Source organism: Pipistrellus kuhlii, unplaced genomic scaffold (genome assembly GCF_014108245.1).
Source record: "Pipistrellus kuhlii isolate mPipKuh1 unplaced genomic scaffold, mPipKuh1.p scaffold_m20_p_5, whole genome shotgun sequence".
Lineage (NCBI taxonomy): Eukaryota > Metazoa > Chordata > Mammalia > Chiroptera > Vespertilionidae > Pipistrellus > Pipistrellus kuhlii.
Genome location: NW_023425551.1, coordinates 28,781,880 through 28,801,601, shown reverse-complemented (window position 1 = coordinate 28,801,601; position 19,722 = coordinate 28,781,880). Strand labels below are relative to the sequence as shown.

Sequence of the window (19,722 nt, the reverse complement as noted above, 5' to 3'; positions counted from 1 at the left end):
TGCCACTGCACACTGTGTGGATCACTGCAGCAATACTGAGGACCTGGGATCCTCTGTTTCACTCAGATTTCACCCTGAGCTCCAGATCACATAGACTGGTCAATGGGCACCCAACATTCAACACATCTAGTAGTCATCCTCCTCCCCAAAGCAACTACACTTTCAGTATTCAGTCTATTTCAGCTGCTGAAATTCTTAAAAGTTCTCCAAATGTTCTTCACTCTCTGAGCTCATATTGTTTCTATATCTGAAGTGATCTCTGATTTTTCTGTGGCAGACCCTTACTCATCTTTCCAAACTAGCTTAAGAACCTCTTCTTTCATGAAAGCACAAATGAATGCTCCTGCATCCATACTCATAGAAGTGTGGGGAGTTACATACAGTATTATTGAACTGTAGCTCAATTACTTGTATGCATGCCGTCTCCCACATTAAGTTGTAAGAATCTCTAAAATTATTTTAAATTATGTATTGTGCTTGCAATGCAGAAGGAATAAATACATTTTTCTTAAATGAAAAAGTAAAGAATAAATTAAATTATTGATCTAGCCCAGTGATTTTCAACTTGTGCGCCATGCACAAGAGGCACACTGGTGTGCCACAAGAATTTTTTAAACATGCAATACCTGACTATTTAGTCAGGGGCACTGTCCTCTTTTTTACCTTAGTCAAAAAAAAATAAAAAATGACAACATACAACACAACGATAACAATCCAGTATGAATGAATCAAAGGTATACCTACCCTTTTGTCAGATTGGCAAAAAGCATAATATATTTATGGTTTGATGCAAAATTTTAGTAATTAGTTAATGTGTGCCATGAGATGAAAGAGGTTGAAAATCGTTGATCTAGCCCAATGGTCAGCAAACCGCAGCTCGAGAGCCACATGTGGCTCTTTGGCCCCATGAGTGTGACTCTTCCATAAAATACCATTTGCGGGTGCACAGGTACAGTGCGATTGAAACTTCATGGCCCATGCGCAGAAGTCAGTTTTGGGCCTGGGCGAGTCTATTTTGAAGAAATGGCATTAGAACACTCAGGGGGGCAAAAAGCCGCATGTGGCTCGCGAACCACAGTTGCCAGCCACTGATCTAGCCTATACAATTGTTAAGCACAAAATGGATTTCATGTAAAAATATTTGTTATATATATTTTACTTTTTCAAAACACTATTAAGTACTTACCTTGTTTGATTCTCACAATATCTATTCTAACTAGCTAGCAGAGGTATTATTATCCTAATTTAAGAGCTAAAGAAATGAGAGAAGTGTGGTATGATTTGCCTGGGAGCCCTGGTTAATATAGAGGAAGAGTAAAGATTATAACCCACATCTGATTTACACATATAGTCATGCCTGGTATCCACAGAGGATTGGTTCAAGGACAACAAAATCTACCCATGGATGCTCAAGTCCCTTATATAAAATGTCATCATATTTGGTTGTGCATCCTTCTGTATACATTAAATCATCTCAAGCTTACTTATAAAACCTAATACAATATAAATGCTATATAAATAGTTGTTATACTATATTATTTAGGGAACAATTACAAGAAAAATTCTGTACATGTACAGTACAGATGGAATCATCATAGTTCTAAATACTTAGCACATATCAACAACAATGAAACCATTGTTGCTGTTTTTGTTGTTCTTGTTTTTACTGTTTTCCACAGATTCAGAACCTGTGGATTTGGAAGGCCAACTGTACTATTATTGCTATCTCAAGTTGAATACCAGCTCACCTTTTATATAACCTATGTAGCTAATTTAAAAGTTGTGTGTTTATACTTTATTTTCTGAAGCATCTGATTAAATACTTCTCAAAAGAAATCCACATTAAGTAGGTCTGCATTCTGGGACATCTTGTCAAACAAAACCCAAAATGTAATGTTTCTGATCAGTCATTCAGCATATATATATATATATATATATATATATATATATATATATATATCATTTTAGCTCTGCTTCTCTGGGCTTATATTTCAGATGATAGGAGCACTTAATATGACAAGGTATGGCATGTAGCGTTTTGCTTTTTTAAGGGTTTTATGACCAATAGGAGAAATTAACATTCTTGTGAAGGTACAACTCTGAAATGCAAAGTCTCTGACATCTGTTTCCTTTATTTAGTTGGATCTTTTAAAATCAGCTTATCTCTCTTGGCTCCTTGAGCCTGAAATTGAAAACACTACCTTGATTTATGTATGTTGCCATGATTCATGCGCTGTTACAATGAATATCAGATGGTTTTATGTTTTTGCAAGGGCAATAACCCAAACAGGTAGATTTTATCTTATCATCAGAAAACCAAGATGCTGAGAAATGGCTATCAAATAATGTTGCTTAATTTCTTTAACTACCTCAAATATTTTAAAGACCTGGTCTTTGTGAAAATTAATTTAATTTGAGCTCTAAGACATACATCCAGCACACATTTACTCAGTACTTGAACATAGACATAGGAAACTTGGTAGGCCTTTTACCAAGGAAGTTAGACAAAAATACAGATAAACTCCATTTTAAAGGAAAGCAGATGACTGGAGGAAAAGGTACCACCAAAGAGAAGTATATATACTTAGAGAGTGCAAACTATGATTGACTTGTGTGACAGCAAGAATCCCTCAGGAGAGAAATAATAATCAAGTGAATACAAAACATTAGGTAAATGGCCTAGAGCAACTCTTGTAAGATACAGTCACAGGAAATTTCAATAATGAATCACATTGAAATCTACAGAGGTTGCTGATAAATCTTGATTTCCAAGCTTGTTCATATTTCTTATAGATGAATGACTTGATGACATGAAGTCAGAAAGCATCAGACACCACCATGTCCCTTAATTCAGTGTTCTAACAGCAAATGTGTTCTGCTTCATTTGACTAGTGAATAACAGATGAAGTAGATTCAGCCAACTAATGTTACTTTTATTTAATGGATGCCATATCTGAGGTCAGGGTGGCATGTGTGTGACCTATGATGATGCATCTGTACTGAACATGTATAGATTTTTGGGAGTAGCTAAATAAGTATATGTTTTGTTTTTTCATCCTTAGGTGGCAAATACCCAAAGTCTTATTAAATTATATTAAGATTTTTATATTTGCTTATGTTATGTGGCAGGTGAACCCAAATTAGTAAACATGAAACTCTGCAGGAGGAGCTTTCCAGATGAAACATGTGGCTCCACTAATTCGTCAACTCAAACACCTGCAACTCTTTGAACTAACGTTGCCATACTTTTTCTGAATGTTACTATTCACTAGATATGAGGCTCACTGACATGGAATACATCTTTCCCACCAAGATTGTGGGGCCTTGAGGCTGAGTTACAGCGTGACCTGATTGAATCTTTGAGGGACTTTAATAAATAACCCCTCTAATCCTCCTTCAAAGTTTGTCCAGAAGAATTATTATATGGTGTTAGGGGTGTGGGTGGGGGCAAAATGGGATGTGGGTATGATTGTGGGGTGAGCAAAGGAGTAATGGGATACAGAAGAAAGTAGAAGTAGCCACATTCTCAGTCTTATACATCTACTCAAAAACTTCTAGAAATGGAAGAAGTTCTGCAGTTTCAAAATTAGCATAATTATAAACTTGAGCTAGTAGATTGCCACCAAAGCTCTTAACATTGTGGTGCAAAATATCTAAATATGAACTGTAAAAATCTACTTAATTTAGAATGGTTCATCTAAATCAATCCAAATATTTGTATTGAAATAAATGAATTAAACTGTGGATATATTGATACCCAATATTTGCTTGTATATATGCTTTGTATATTTTCTATTACCTAGAGCTTTACTTGCATGGCCTATATTTATCTACACTTCATTCAGATTTCTTGACATAGTGTTCATACTGCTTTTATTTTTAAAGTATATTTTTGGTAGGATTACAATAAATAATTTTTAAAATGAGACATCGTAATACTTTCTTACAGAGATGATTCATACTATAAATTCTGCATGCTTTATTTCCCATCATCAATATCAGAAGTACTAATGGGAAAGGTTGAAAGTGTGTTTTCTGAATATTATTTCAAGTTATCTGAAATATATTCTACTCTCATTTTTTACATATAGTGATAAAACCAAAGTATCATAATTTTTGACTTCACCAAATGTTGCACATAACACTGAAATACAACAGATAATGGACAGGTCTTCATTTTAAAGAAATAATAAACTATTTTCTGAAATTTGATGTGGATTTGAGCAATATACACTGAGGAAGTTATTGATTTTTACTTATTTAAAGTATTGCAATGATTAAAAAGTGTGGGCGGAGGGCATATATTTGAGCAGATACATTACCTAATGATATCTATTTTACTGAAATCCACTTTCATTGGAACTAGGAAAAGTATAATAGAAAAGGAAGAATGATTGGAATGTCTGATCAAATCCTTTCTGAATTACCCCATTAAACATGCAGAAAATCTATTATTGTACAGATCTTAAAGTGAGCCTGACTTCAATTACTACTTTAATACCCAATCTCTTTGAATATCATTATTTTCCAAACTATCTAGAGGTAGATATAGATGAAAATTAATTTACTCTGAGCATCCAGACCGTTTAATCATCTAGACCACATGGAAACAAATAATGGTCTTGGGGCTGGGAGATCAAAGAAATTGTTCAACTTATTTTTCTACTCATGATTATTTAGAAAGAACTATTGGGTAGAAGATTAAGTACAAACCTACAATTCAATAAACATTTCTGAGATGAATGTAAACCTACAGTGTTCAAAACAGCCTAATATTAATTCAGCTCCTGTCTGTACCTAAACTGTGACCTAGATTGATGAATTTGAATCTCATTTCCTACAGAAAGACCACCTTTTAAAAAGAGAGGCCCCATTGGTGGTATCTGTCTGCACTAGCAAGGGACTCCTGTGTCTAATGTTATGAATATATTGGTAATAACATAGTAATAAATATAGTAATAAAATCTAACTAAAGTACAATAATATGATGATGCTAACAGCATATGTATTGTATATTATGGTTTACTAGGCACTAGTCATTTTGTTTCATTCTCACCATTAGAATACATGTATATGTACTTTATTTTCTATCACTAATATCAGGGTTTGTTGCTAAAATTAGTTCTCTACATAGCATCTATGATGATACAGAAAGTTTGCAGTTGATATGAATATTTCTACTTCATAGTCCCATAGAAACTGGGACTGTGAAAATGGGGCATCTGGCCAAGGCCATTTTTGTATCAAGTACTGCAGTGACATTAGCTGTGTTGAGGGTCGTTCTCTTGCTTCCAGCCAAGCTGTAGTTCACAGCCTCCCAGTTGTCAATGGCTGGCACATATTTTGCTTGTGCTTAGGTCTTAAACACTTTCAATAAAACAATCTCAAAGCGTTCTTTAGGAAACACAATTTTGGGGAATTAGCATGAAGATACAAATTAACATTTGAAACTATGCTTATTTTATTTTTGTGTAAGAACAAACATTTTTACTGTTACTAATTTAAGTGTTAAAAGTATACACAAATTTATGAAAGTAAAGCACTCTAATAGCATTAATTTATCTTCATTTTCCAATAATGAAGACCTGCTTGTAATTGCCTATATGAGGAATGCAAATGTCCTATGATGCATTTAATCAGTCAGCCTACAGTTTAATCAAATAATAGCTAGTTTATTTTCAATTAAATAGGTTCATTTCACTTTCATTTTTTGAGTTAATCTGTTTTTAATGTAGTGACATAAGGTGAATGTAGTGTCCACATGAAAGTAAGGTTTAATGACTAATCCACATAAGCTATTACATAATTTTGCAGCATGAGCTATGTCATCAATTGTAACAAGCTATGTAACAGTTATAAAGCCATCAATACTGTAAGAGCTTGCATGGCCATACCTAGTTAGATGGAGTCAGTCAATAGTAAGTGTCAAGAGCTTCTGAAATGTACATTCAACTAATAACTAGTAAAATAACACAATCACTTTTAAAACATCTTAAGTCAATTATTGTTTTTAAACTTTTACTTAGTTCTCAGTTATATTCTGGTTCACTTTACCTGCAGAGCATTTTGCTAAGTGGTACAAGCCAGTCAGAGAAGGACAAGTACCGTATCATTTCACACATATGTGGAACCTAATGAACAAAATAAACTAACATACAAAATATAAATAGAGTCATAGATAGACTGACAGCTGTCAGAGGGAAGTGGGAGATTAAGCAAAAAAGAAAAACACACACACAAAAAAAACCCAAAACAAAAAAACCACCCCAAAACAAACAAACAAACAAACAAACAAACAAACACCTCATACCTTATAGACATAGACATCAGCATTATCCCTGCTAGAGAGGAAGGAAGGCGGAGGGAGGTAAAAGAGAGTATAGGATGCTAAATGGTGATAGAAGGAGGTTTGACTTGGGGTTGTGAATACACAATACAACATATATTTGATGTATTATAGAATTGTGTACCTGAAACATATATTGTATAATTTTATTAACCAATCTCACCCCAATAAATTTAGTTTAAAAATAAAACCAGTTGAATTTTCATTCTAGAAAGATTATTGAAAACCAGTAATGCACTCAAAGAAGATGTGTTGGATAAATGGATGGATGAATTCCTGATCAATCAGTATAAGAATCTTTAATTCTGCATAGGGAAACTAAAGAAATAAGTATTATATAAAGCATTTGATACGAAAGCAACACAACTTTCCTTTCAACAGAAAGAAAGAGCAGGTTGGACTGGAAGAGAACAAAATTCCTGAAGAATGGCTAAGCATAACAAAAACTCATTTGCCTTTTACTGATTCAAGCCCAGCTACAAATCTATATCATGACCATTACACCTTGGTCTTGTAAATTATGTTTATTATATAACCCCCTTTCCCTCCCAAATGATAATACCCAGCATTCCGCAGTTCCAGAGACAGGTGGTCAGAGACTTTCACATTGTCAAGTGGAAAAATATGCACATATTTTAAACTATACCTCTTGCTTTGCTCTAGTTGCCTTACTAGCTTCAGCTAAGCTTTCCCTTGGATCATTTTCCTCCAATAGACCCCTATGTACTTACAGCAGCCACTACACTGTAACTTGGTGCACTCGTAGTTGTACACAAGAGTTCAGGACCAGTTACATATGTTGTGAGTCCCAGGTTGTATGCCCAGGAAGCCAGCCTTAGTGGAGGTAACTACCTAGCAGTTGCAACACTCCCATCTGATCAGAGAGCCCTGATTCGGACATTTGTAACCATTGGAGCTCATATCACACTGGGAGAAATGTGTATGTGCTTAAGGAAGGAAGAAGGTTATTCATTCAACCCACAGAGTCATATCTGCTTGACCCAGATATATGCTGCCCTTTTGATTTCAAGAAGTTACCATTGTTCCTCAAAATATAATACAAATGGCAGACATTTTATTTACTCCCTATTATGAAAAGAATTGTGTACATAGTCGTGTTTAAACCTAATTTTATGTCAAGAACTTTTGAATAAAGAAAAAACATCACCTTGGTCTGATAGCTTAGTTGGTTAAAGTATCAACCTGATATGCCAAGGTTGTAGATTCAATCTCTCTGCTCAGAGCACAGGGCACAAGCAATCAATGAATGCATAAATAAGTGGAACAACAAATCAATGCCTGCCTCTCTCTCTCTCTCTCTCTCTCTCTCTCTCTCTCTCTCTCTCTCTCTCTCTCTCTCTCTCTCTCTCTCTCTCTGTCTCTCCTAACAAGGTCTTCATTGACACTTGTCAGGATTATTGAACAGCCTTTGAAAAGGTTTCCTTTGATTCTCCCTTCACTTGGCCATTAGGTGTGGCCCCACATGACTCAGTTCTAGTTCTCACTCTTCAGTCAAAATCTCTTCATTGAGTTTCAAATGCATTTTGAAATTCAATCTAACTAAAATTGCTATTACCATCTTCTCCCCAACCTCATCCAGGAAAATGGAGCCTGGGCCTGGCAGTCACATAATTCCATCATCTAACTGCAAGCAGTATTTTGTCTTTCATTACAAGCTTGCAGCTAGCCCCTTGGGCACATGAAACTGAGTGTTCTTCTTCCCTCCAAATTACTTAGTGTCTGACCATCCTCCATCTTTGTTGATGCTCATAGCCTGAGAAATCTTTTTTCCATGTTTTTGCTGCCTTTACTGGTCTTGGAAAAAATCTCTTCTAATTTTTCTTGCTATGTATGTATTTAAGTGTTGTACATATTTGAGTTTATTTTATAAAATACTTTCATATTCAATTTAATTCTTTGAAATCTGAATATTTTATTTATAAATTAGCTAATACAGCATTGTAGTGGTCACAGACACCAATATTATATGGAATGTTTCAGAAAATTTTTAAATAATTACTTCCAAAGTTGAGAAAATTTTTATGAAGATAACTACTCCTATGGTTTAGTATGTAAATACTGTTTGCTACCAAGTGATGGATTGGGGAAAAATTGTATCATAATTCCCCATAACACCAGAAGAAAGCCCTCCTATAACTAGGTGTGCTGATTGTAATAAGATGATGTTCATTCAGCCATTCATTAATTTATTCACTAAGAAAAGTCTTGTAGACTTTAGAGATACAGGAATGACTAGATTCACACGTGTACTGTCAGGGTGCTTATATTACTGTTAAGAAGATGCAAAAATACATGAATACCAAAAATGGGATGGAGAAATTTCAGATTTTTAATTGAATACTTAATACTCTAGGTACTAGGAAATAATTTGAACATAATCTAGAAGAACTATGAGTGCAAATCAAGGACCACTACTTAGTAGAATGATTGCGGTTGGACTGATTACTTGATCCCACAAAATTTAGTTTCCCATCTGAAAAGTGAGTTTCTTAGCAGGAACAAAGGATATAATATTCTTAGCAAAGTATCATGCATATAGGAAACCACATAAATTGTGTTAACTATTGTAATACTAATAATAATTATTGTTATTGTCCTTTTTAGCATATTCAGGCTCCACAGTGAGAAATCTCATTGGAGAATAGGTTTCCATGCTCATAGATTCATAATTTTAACTGTTTTCTCTGAAAACAAAATAATGCATTGCCAATGCATTATTCCTTACATGTACAGTGACAAATGTTTCACTTGACATTCATTGCCTCCTTCTAGTATATTTATAAAGGCCATGTTTATATATGATACAAGTACAGATTAGAAAAACGTAATATCTTGCTCAAGGTTACATGGCAAATACTGCAGACTTTGTCCTATATTATTTTAAGCATAAATGATTCTGACCTCAGGCTTTTTCCTACAGGCAGGGCAATCCTGACTAGAAATGAACCGTAAGCTATTGTAAAAATGTGAATAAAAACTCCTCACGAGTATGCCTGTGTGGCCTTTCTCCTTACAGGTCTCCGTATTATTAAACACACACACAACAGATAAGCTGAGAGTGTGCAAAATGCAACTGCAGGAGTGAGAATATATCACATATCAAGGAAATCCTGATGATTCCACTATAAGAGCTTTTATTGGCTTTTTAATACACTACTAACTTATAACACTTTTCTTAATTATTTCAACATCTGTGGATGCCTATTTTGTGGGAGGAAAAAAATCAATTTATGACTCAGGGAAACAGAGAGTTTGTATGGGCATTACTTAAGAAGAACTAATTTAAGAAAGCTCCCCAAAGCATCTCCCCAATTTCTTCTCTGAATCAGTGGCCGTTTGCTTAATTTGGCCAGAGGAGAGAATTGAGAAGAGGTAGAGGAGAGATTGTGGAATAGAAACTGTGTGTTTGCTCACTTAAGACCTCTTCCACTCCCCTTATCCTTTGTCTGCCTCTCCAATAAAAGCAAATCACTACATTCCCAGCCTCCATTGTAGCTATGAGTTGTCAAGTTCTGCCCACTTTCTCCCAATACCTTTTTTTCCTTCCCCCCCCCCCCCCCTTCTACATAGAATGAACAGATGATGCCTGAAGGAACCATTGTAGAAATGGCACAACAGGAAAATAGGAAATAGCCCAAGCACTGTCTGTCTTGGGACCTCTTGTATGAAATAAATACACTACAAAATATTGACAAACAGCTTTCTGTTATTTTCAGGGATCTGAAGTAGTCATGTAAAAGACCACTTGACCTTTAAAACAGTGATGTACAGATGATTTATACCTGGGTTTAGTGAGAGAAACACATGATATATATTTTTGTTAAGCATTGAAAGACTATGTATTAGAAACATGAAGACTGGATTGAACTCTCACAATATATGCTTAATAAGTAGATATTTTTTATTGCCTGAAATAAATATTCCTCATCTTCTGTAGCGGAATAATGATATAATAAATCAAGAACAAGGTGTTAATTACCTCTTCTTCCATAATAGAATATGTCCTTCAGTAACATTTAATAGAAGAAAAATTAGAAAAAAGAAAAAAAATATATGTGAAGGCAGATGTCATCATCACAAATGGCAGTTCCAACAAAAGGAAGTATGATTTTTGGGGAAAATAAATAAATAATTAAATAAATAAGGGGGGGGAAAAGAAACAACCTTAAGGCTGGCTGGGAACCTGGAAAAAACTGGCTTTCTATTTCTCTTTTGAGCTCTAATAATTCCTTTTCAAGTCAGTTATTTTTGCTTGAATTAAAAAGTAAATATATTTTGAATGTTGTTAATAATGGTACTTGCTTTCTCTTAAGTTCTGTTCTTAAGAGAAAAAAATGTATGTTAGCATTTTGTGTATCTTTGAAGGGAAATAGTTTTCAAGTGTCATGGATATATGCACCATTAGTATTATGTTTCTACATATATTTTAAAAAGATAACACTCTGCCCACTGTCAAAATAGATTAGAACATTGACCAATCATTACACTGACATTTAGCAAAAATAAAATTTAGTCTTTTCCAATTTAGTCATGGTCAAAGATCCTTTTGCTTTGCATGATAAAACCATTTGGTAATTTTAATTAGGAATTTTGCTGTAACTATTGTCAATGGGCCTGTCAAAATAGTCTTTGGTATTTCTGTATTTTGTTATTTAGCTAAAATTTTAGAGATGAAAGATTACTAAATATTAGAAGTAGAACTATAATACACATGTAGAATTTATTCAGAGTTCATTATTTCCTACCTCCTCTTCCAAACTTGGTCTTATTCAGTGTTTTCTGTCTCAGAAAAGGGTACCATTATTCATTCAGTCTGCAAACCAGCAAATGTAATAATGACAATAATGACATCACTAATATGTGTGTAGAGATTTTAAGTAAATGGAGAATGAGTCAACTATGTAGAAAATAGTATTCAGTTTTGAAGTCAAGAAATCTGGATTTGAGTCATTATCTGACATTCATTTTTTTATGCCATCTTGGGCAAGGTATAGTAAAATGATTTTATTGGGCATCTATCATGTGAAAGACACTTTCATAGACCTACTATTAACTTACTTAACCCTCTCCTACAGTGTAAGTTCACATCCTCCTATTGTGTAAGTTAGAGATCTTCATTACCTCATTTTTGATGACAAGAAAAGAAGAAAAGTGAAGAATAAATTCACACAGCTCAGAAAATGAGACTCTCATATAAAACTATAATGCAAAAATCTAAGCTTTATTTCTTAACTAATGTCTCATAAGATGCTTGAGATTTAAAATCTACACTTCATTGTAGGTAAAATGGGCAGGAAAATGATGCCTTTACAAGAGGATTGTTGTGACATTAATTTAGGAAATGAGGTGAGGCAATTAGTAGTGACAAATTTATTGTTCAATAAATTTTAGGATTAAATTAAAAAGTAGAATTGAATAAGTATTGGTATAATAGAATTGTCTAAATTCAATTGCAAAAAAAAAGTACTTTTTACCAAATAATTGTTTAAAATTTGGTGCTATTTGTTCCATTATCAAAATACTGTAAGTACATTAAATATACACATAATACCGTATTTCCCGAAAATAAGACATCCTCCAAAAATAAGACCTAGCGCATGGAAAAATAAGACATCCCCTAAAAATAAGGTCTAGCGCATCTTTGGGAGCAAAAATTAATATAAGACACTGTCTTATTTTCAGGGAAACAGGTTATATACATATTTTTATAATTATACAAATAATCTTGACATGTTTTGAAGTGTCTATTCAATACTGGTCATAGAATAAAAACATGAATTTAAAACATAAATAAGACAATTTTAGAACATTTTTAAGATTTTGGAGTTTTTTCATTTTTATCCTCAACCATAATTCCAAATTATGAGGCAATTCATCTATCAAATGAAGACCTAATATAACCTTATGTGATCAAATTAACAATCTAATATTTCTAAAATTGTTTGGAACTAACAGGCAAAAGGTTTTGAGTAGGGGAAAAAGTAATATTTTGACTGTGGAAGTACCAATAATCTGAGATATTAATTATTAATATAAATTACTATAATTCCCCATTCATATTAAATATTTTCCCTTTTACTTATATTGCAGGTAAAATCTGGAACCAGATCAACAGTTTTTGTATAACATTAGCAGTATGAAAATATCGCTAATAACAATATAATTTGCTATTGCAAATATCACATTTCTATATGTTATAAAATTTTAAATAAGCTAGCACTTCGATTGATAATTACAAAATTAAACCCCAAATCTAGACATTGGCAAAAATACTTCAAGTGAAAGATCTGAGCTATCATATATAGAGTAGGGCAAAAGTAGGTTTGTAGTTGTTTATATAAAAACAATACAATAGTTCATAAATAATAATACAAGAATAAACTTTCATTTCACATACTCACAACTATAAACTTACTTTTGCCCCACCCTGTATTTTGAAAGAAATGAAATTATAATATTTTCAAATTTATGTTTTGCAAGTCAGGGTCTTGGGAAAATAAATGAGGACTGATGCCTTGGTTTTCCAATGGTCCTGGAGGACTTTCCACATTATAATGACTCAAACATAATATGATGTATGTCCAATAAGTAATAGTTGACTGAAAAAATACAATCATATATCAAAATAAAATATTTATGGCCCATGCTGCTTTAGATATTATTTGAGAGCAGCTTTCATACTCAGTCAGCCCAAACTGGATTTCAGAGATAAGATTCCAATGGTCCTAGAATGCATAAGCAGTACCCAAAAGAAAATGTGATATGAATGGCTGAACTCTGTTTTGGTGCCATATATTGCCCACACCAGCTAAGGTTTTGTGTTCCAACTATAAATCAAGCAAATTCACAAATTAAAACAAAATAAAGAAATATAATGGCATGACACATTGTAAGGAAATCTAAGATATGGAACAGGAAATAGTGTTTTTGGAGGGTAAAAATCCAAGTTAGTAACTTTTAAACACTATAACACAAAGTATTTATAACAAGTAAACTTTTCTCAAATTTATCTAATTTGTTATGCCTTTTGCTTATACAATGTTCAGTTTACAATTGATGGAACATTATTTACATTTATTATAGAAACTATTCCTAGGAAATACATGGGGAGTATTAGCATTTCTTTTTTTCATGAAATTTATTGGGGTAACATTGGTTAATAAAATTATATAGGTTTCATGTATATGTTTCTATATTAGAGGATCTGTATATGGCATTGTCTGCCCATATTCTTAAATCAAATCATCTTCTATCACCATATATTTGGCTCCCATTCCTTTTACTACTCTCTCACCCACTTCCCTCTGGTAATGACCATAGTGTTGTCTGTGTCTATGAGTTTCAGTTTTATATCCTACATATTAGTGAAGTCATATGATTCTTAGCATTTTCTGACTAACTTATTTCACTCAGCATAATATTTCAAGGTCCATCCATACTGTTGCAAATGGCAGTATTTCATTTGATGCTTACAATAAAATGTGTGCATTTTTCCTCCAATGCACTGAACAATCTTCTAGATGATCATGAAATGTTTGTCTGCTTGAGCAGTGCTTGTTTACATAGATAGCTTTATGACTGTAAAACATTGTCAGATTACTTTGGTGATGGAACTGCTTTTGGGCTTGATTTTCCCTTTCATCTGGTTGTTTTGAGTACCATAAAGACTGTTTTTCATTCAGAATTAATTCTACTTGGTGACCCTCCAGCAAGCATGCTGACCCCTCATAATCACAGCCAAATATATTTTTTCTAATTACTTGCTACACTGTAATGTGCCACAGGCTGAATGTTGAACCAATGTACTTTCAGAGACCTTCACACAGAACTGAGTTTGGAAAGGTGCACAGATGGCCTGCAGTCAATGTAAATATATATACATATATATTTGACTATGTAGATGAATATATATAAAATGTGTTTTTAATATGGAGGGTGTTCCCCCAAAATACACATACACTTTTAACAGCCAATAACTCACTTCTGAAAATGAAATATAATATTTTAATAAAATATTGCTTTTTAATTATTCAAAGTATGTGTATATATATTTTGGGACACTGTATATTGAGAACTAACTTTCAATCAATAAATGAATCTTACTTTTTTCCTTTATGTAAAGCATTCTTACTTTCCCCCTAGTCTATCCTCATGGGATCCTATGGTGTGGATTTTTTTGGGAAAATATATTCTAGAAATGTGTGTTTACGTTATACACACATACACACATTTGGGATAAAAGTATAACTTCAGAAGTTTCCTATTTTAAAAAATGAATTCCTGACCACTATTGTTCATCCCCTCCAGGACTGACCTCCCAGGTTGAGAAAACAAAGCCTGGGAAGAAGTCCAAATAATCTTACAATAAATGAAATCCTTACATACTTGAGGAAGCAGCTTGAGATCAGGGAGCAAATTCACATACAACCTCATCTCCAGATGTGCCCTCCTTTGCATTTTTAAGCCTACACTGGATCAGTCATCTAATTTTTAAAAAATTTGCTTATATTAAGAGCTACCAACTTATTATATTTCAGGCAAGATTTTTCCAAATCCAAGGTTTGTGTGTGTTGTTGTTTTTAAATAACCAAGTTCAGTAGTGACATTTAATACTGATTAGGTTAAGTTACAATTGTAGTCTTAATGAATGTTTTAAAAATCTAGACCAAATAATTAGCAGCAGCAGCAGGCACCAAGAATTTTTGGAGCCCCCCTAAAACATCCTGAGCAATCTCTGTGTTGAAGTTCTTTTGGTCTATGGAAAAAGTGGCAAAAGTAGTTGAAAGTAAATGAGCTGTTTTTTCCATTTAATTCAAGATGTTTTCAGTGCCCTAAATAAAAGACTTTAGAAACTGTTATTTTTTTTCTTCTTCTGATCTTTATAATGTCCCTTGAATTCAAAGCTAAGCTGGCACTTTAATTGTGGGCAGGCCAAAGTAGGGTATTCATAGACTGGAATGAATGCTAATTTGTCAGCCAGATTAAATTATGCATGTTCTCCTATCTTTCAATTTCCCATGACTGTTCACAGTTGGAGGTTGCTTTTCTATTCCTGGTTTCACTGCTTCCTCTAGAAATCTTTCCAATTGAATCATCTGGATGTTTTCCTGTTAGCAAGAACTATTTCCCCCACCCGGAAGCTCCCACCTCCTCCTATAAGGATATTTGTTGAATGTTGTGCATGAAGATGATAGTATATGAACAATTGTAAAATGGAATGCTTTGAGATTAGGTGAATTTTATTTCCAAAAACAACTGAAAGAGAAAATAGACCATGAAGTGACCTGTAGTGAGCAAAATGGCCACATTCTTATTTGTTATGGGAAAGGATGTTGAATAGGTCTTATTTAAAATTTGTCATAACTTTATATAACACACTTGTGTAGAATTTTACTCTGAAAGAGAAAACTTCCATAGATTGCCATTTCTATATATGGCTTGAGAAAAACTACCTTTGCAAAGCAAAGAAAAAATAGCAAACAAAGTAGTAAAGGCCAGTAGTTGTCAAGTTACATTCCAGGTGTTCCAGGAGGCACTGAATTAGATGAGGGAACGCCATGCAATGGACTCAGCCATGGATGGACAGAAACACTGAGAGAAACATCATGGACTGGCTGCAGGTCCCCTACTGGGGGTGAAGCCAAAACCCAGCCATGAGCCCTGACCTAGAGTCAAATTGTGACCTCTTGGTTCCTGGGTCAATGCTCATCCCCTGAGGCACACATGTGGGCTGGATTTTTAATGTAATCTAGCTGCTGCTTTAAAAACAAAAATGTTTTGAAAACCACCAAATTTGACATGAAGAATATACAAAGGGAATGACTGATACAAATAAACTAATTTTCTGGCAGTCTTGAGCCTTCTGGCAAGATGTCTAGTATTTCTTGAGAATGAAGTTTCTGATTTGTTTGCTTTGCTGTTGCTTACTCTGCAGCATGACAAAGACTCCAGAAATGCTTTCCTCCTGTGTATCAATAAATGTACTATCTTAGTCAATATCCTCTTGAATGATAAAAGGGCTGTCAAGATTTCTAGAAAAGGCACCGAAACCAGTTTGGCTCAGTGGTAGAGCCTCAGTCTGCGGACTGAAAGGTCCCAGGTTCGATTCCAGTCAGGGGCATGTACGTTGGTTGCACGCCCATCTCCGGTAGGGGGTAAGAGGCAGCTGGTCAGTATTTCTCTCTCATCCATGTTTCTAGCTCTCTATCTCTCTCCCTTCCTCTCTGTAAAAAAATCAACAAATATATATATATATATATATATATATATATATATATAGAGAGAGAGAGAGAGAGAGAGAGAGAGAGAGAGAGAGAGAGAGAGATTGAGATTTCTAGAAAGGCCTCTTCACTGATTTTCTAGCAGTCCCCATCATTGGATGAATTCAGAGCATAGAAAGCAGCATGAAGTCCCAGGATTTATATCCGAGATTACTCCTGATTGAACACAAATCAACCCTAAATATAAACATCTCCATCTCTAGTATTGTGGTTTCTAGAACAATTGTTTAAAGATGAACACACACACACACACACACACACACACACACACACAAATTCTCAAGAGAGTAAACTTATGTGGACATGCAGGAAACCACTGTTGGTGAGGACTTCAAGATTCCTCTAAACTTTCGAGGATGTGATTAAATAGCAAACATAATCAAAAAGCGTCTTCAGTGGCCAGGTCTCTCTTTCTCATGCACATTTTGGTAGTGCCTTGAAAATATATCTCTGTTTATTAGATTTTTAGTTTTTGCTCTCAAGTTGTTAATTAATTAATTAGGTACTGCTATTCCTTTTTGGGTCTAATACTGTTAGGATAAGGGTCTCAAGGTTTGGGCACTACTTACTAAATATTATTCCTGCTAAATATTCACATACAGCACAATATTTTGCAGACCAGCTATAAATAGGATGAGCTTGACAGTCTTTCAATGAATAAATGTAGTTAACTGCAAAGAAGAAATCAACATGTAACTGACCACATACTGTATATAAGCACTGGATAAGTCTTCCTTTCAGGAGACGGGGCTTTGGATATGAATCTGACTCCTCTACTTGCTACAAGCAAGTAAAACTACCATGCGGCAACCATGTCTTATTTTTTCAAATAGAGGACCCCAAGTGTCAAACCCCTTGAGTTTGGTAACAATATTATGATCGGATAAAATATTTGGATGTACAAAACATACAATCTTGACCAAAATAAGAACTTTATTTTCCTATGCATGTGAACCCCGAGAAAGAAAATGCCCACTTAAAAGGGCTCCAGGTAGCTGAGTTCCAATTAAAAACAAACAAAACAAAACATACACAATAAAAAACAGCCTAGTAGGCATTTCTACACAGGGCCTCTCAAGCAAACTACTTTTCAGGAAGAAGCCTGCACTGAACACCTGCATGCACTGTGTTTCTGCTATCTCAGCCAGCCCTTATAAAGGAGTTTCTGGAATCCTATTTCAACCAATAGGACTGAGGTTTTCACCATCCAATCAGAGTTATGCAACTATATCGCTACCCACATCTTCACCAACCAATCAGAGCAGCTCCATTCTGACCAATCAGACAGGTGCTTTTTGAAACCAATCAAATTGTGAGGATTTGGAGTGCTCATTTGCATGAGAATGGACCAGTCAGGGACAAGGGGCAGGAGCTTGTGTTTATATGTCAGGTCCTTTCTGGCTTGAGGAGTATATTTTCCCTTTTCACCAAAGGCTAAAACCTGCTTTTTCCTGGCTGAGATGAAACACTGAAGCTGTCTGGTCAAAGCAGAGCTATCTAGCCAGAGAGGGACTTGGCCCCAGGGCCCACCCAGCCCCAGGGCTACCTCACAGCCATGCTGTTTTTATATTCAGTTGCATTACAATTGAGCTGTTTTGCACAGAATAAATTCACTTTCCTTCTTTACCACACCTCAAGTTGGGGATTCCCGTTGGTGCTGAATTGGCATCAGCCATTGGTTGGCATCACACATTAAAAAGAAACTGTCCATTAATGTATCATATGCATTATTAATTAAAAATATAACATTCATGTGCCATAAAATTAAATTTTAATATAGCCCTTGATCTGGTTACTTTTTCCAGGATAGTATAGCAGCTGGCAAACTATGGGCCAAATCTAGTCTACAGCATATTGTCAGTTAAGAATACCTTTTACATTTTTAAATGTTGGGGAAAAACAAAGAAAAAAACATATTTAATGATTTCCCATTTGAAAATTACATGAAATTCAGCATCTATCAATAAATTTTTATTGGAACATTTAGGTGTTGCCTGTTTGTCTGCTTTCACACTATAATGAAAATGGATTAATTTCATCCAAGACAATTGGCCTGCAGAACCTAAAATATTTACTGCTGTTCCTTTACAAAAAAGCAGCTGCCAAACCCTGGAATACTGGACTCCTTTACTTATATTATAGTTGAATTCTCAATCTTAATTTGGCTTCCTTCACTCTTCTCTCTGGTGGATCTTTAACTTCTTGATAAGATCGTCTTTTTTCCTTAGACGTATTTCCTGAGTTGGCTCATGTTACCTCTTCTTGTTCTGCTGATTTAAAAAAAGGTGTGAAGAAAATGATAGAAAATATACCAGGTTCCCTTTGATTTTGGAGGACATATGATCAGATCTGAGATTGAGATATGTATCGAGATTTAGACACTCTGTTAGACCTGGGTTATCCTAACCTTTTGTATTTTTCCCTTCTTGAAAAATACAAAACATTTTGTCCTATCCTGACCCTGTTTTATAATCCACTCACAATAGCTTGCTAATTGCTCAATAGTTTTGTTTGCTTCAAGGTGTAAATTTCACACCTTGCAGGATATTTAGAGAAGAGAATATCAACCCAGTAGTCATTTAAGAGGTCCTTTAGGATGCAGTGTGCCATCCTTTCTGTTTCTTTGTGGTTTAAGATAGAGTATTGCCATTTGATGCAGGACTACTCAGTAACCTATTTTCTGCCAGATACTTCGGTGATGTGATTTCTTGTCATCCAGATACTGCCTGTCCTAACGTAATGGTAGATTAAAATGAGTCTTGTTTCCTGCAGAAAGTAGCTGGGCATAGCAGCTTTGCTATCTGTAAACTCCTTTTGGATCTATATATAGCACAGTAAAACTAGGAAGAGAAGCAGTATGGACAACTGTAGAGCATCTTTCTTAGGTGTTTTATCCACAGGAACATCTTTGGAGCCGTGAAAGCGCTTCTGTAAGTGTTCTGAATGTGAATTTGTGCAATGTGTTAATTATTACTCTATTTATAGAATTTTTTTCTCATATACATTTTGGGGAAAATATTAATTAACTGTATGGTATTTTTAAATATAATGCATCCTGAATACATGTTAGATAGT

The 19,722-nt window shown here is 34.5% G+C and overlaps 1 long non-coding RNA gene across 1 annotated transcript; it reads right to left on the bottom strand.

The window, feature by feature from the left end:
- LOC118705929 lies at positions 1–17,939 on the bottom strand. Its single transcript, XR_004983860.2, has 3 exons — positions 17,763–17,939; positions 17,714–17,718; positions 1–12 (listed from the first exon to the last, which is right to left on the bottom strand). It is a non-coding gene; the product is annotated as an uncharacterized LOC118705929 (long non-coding RNA).
- Positions 17,940–19,722: the final 1,783 nt, after the last annotated feature.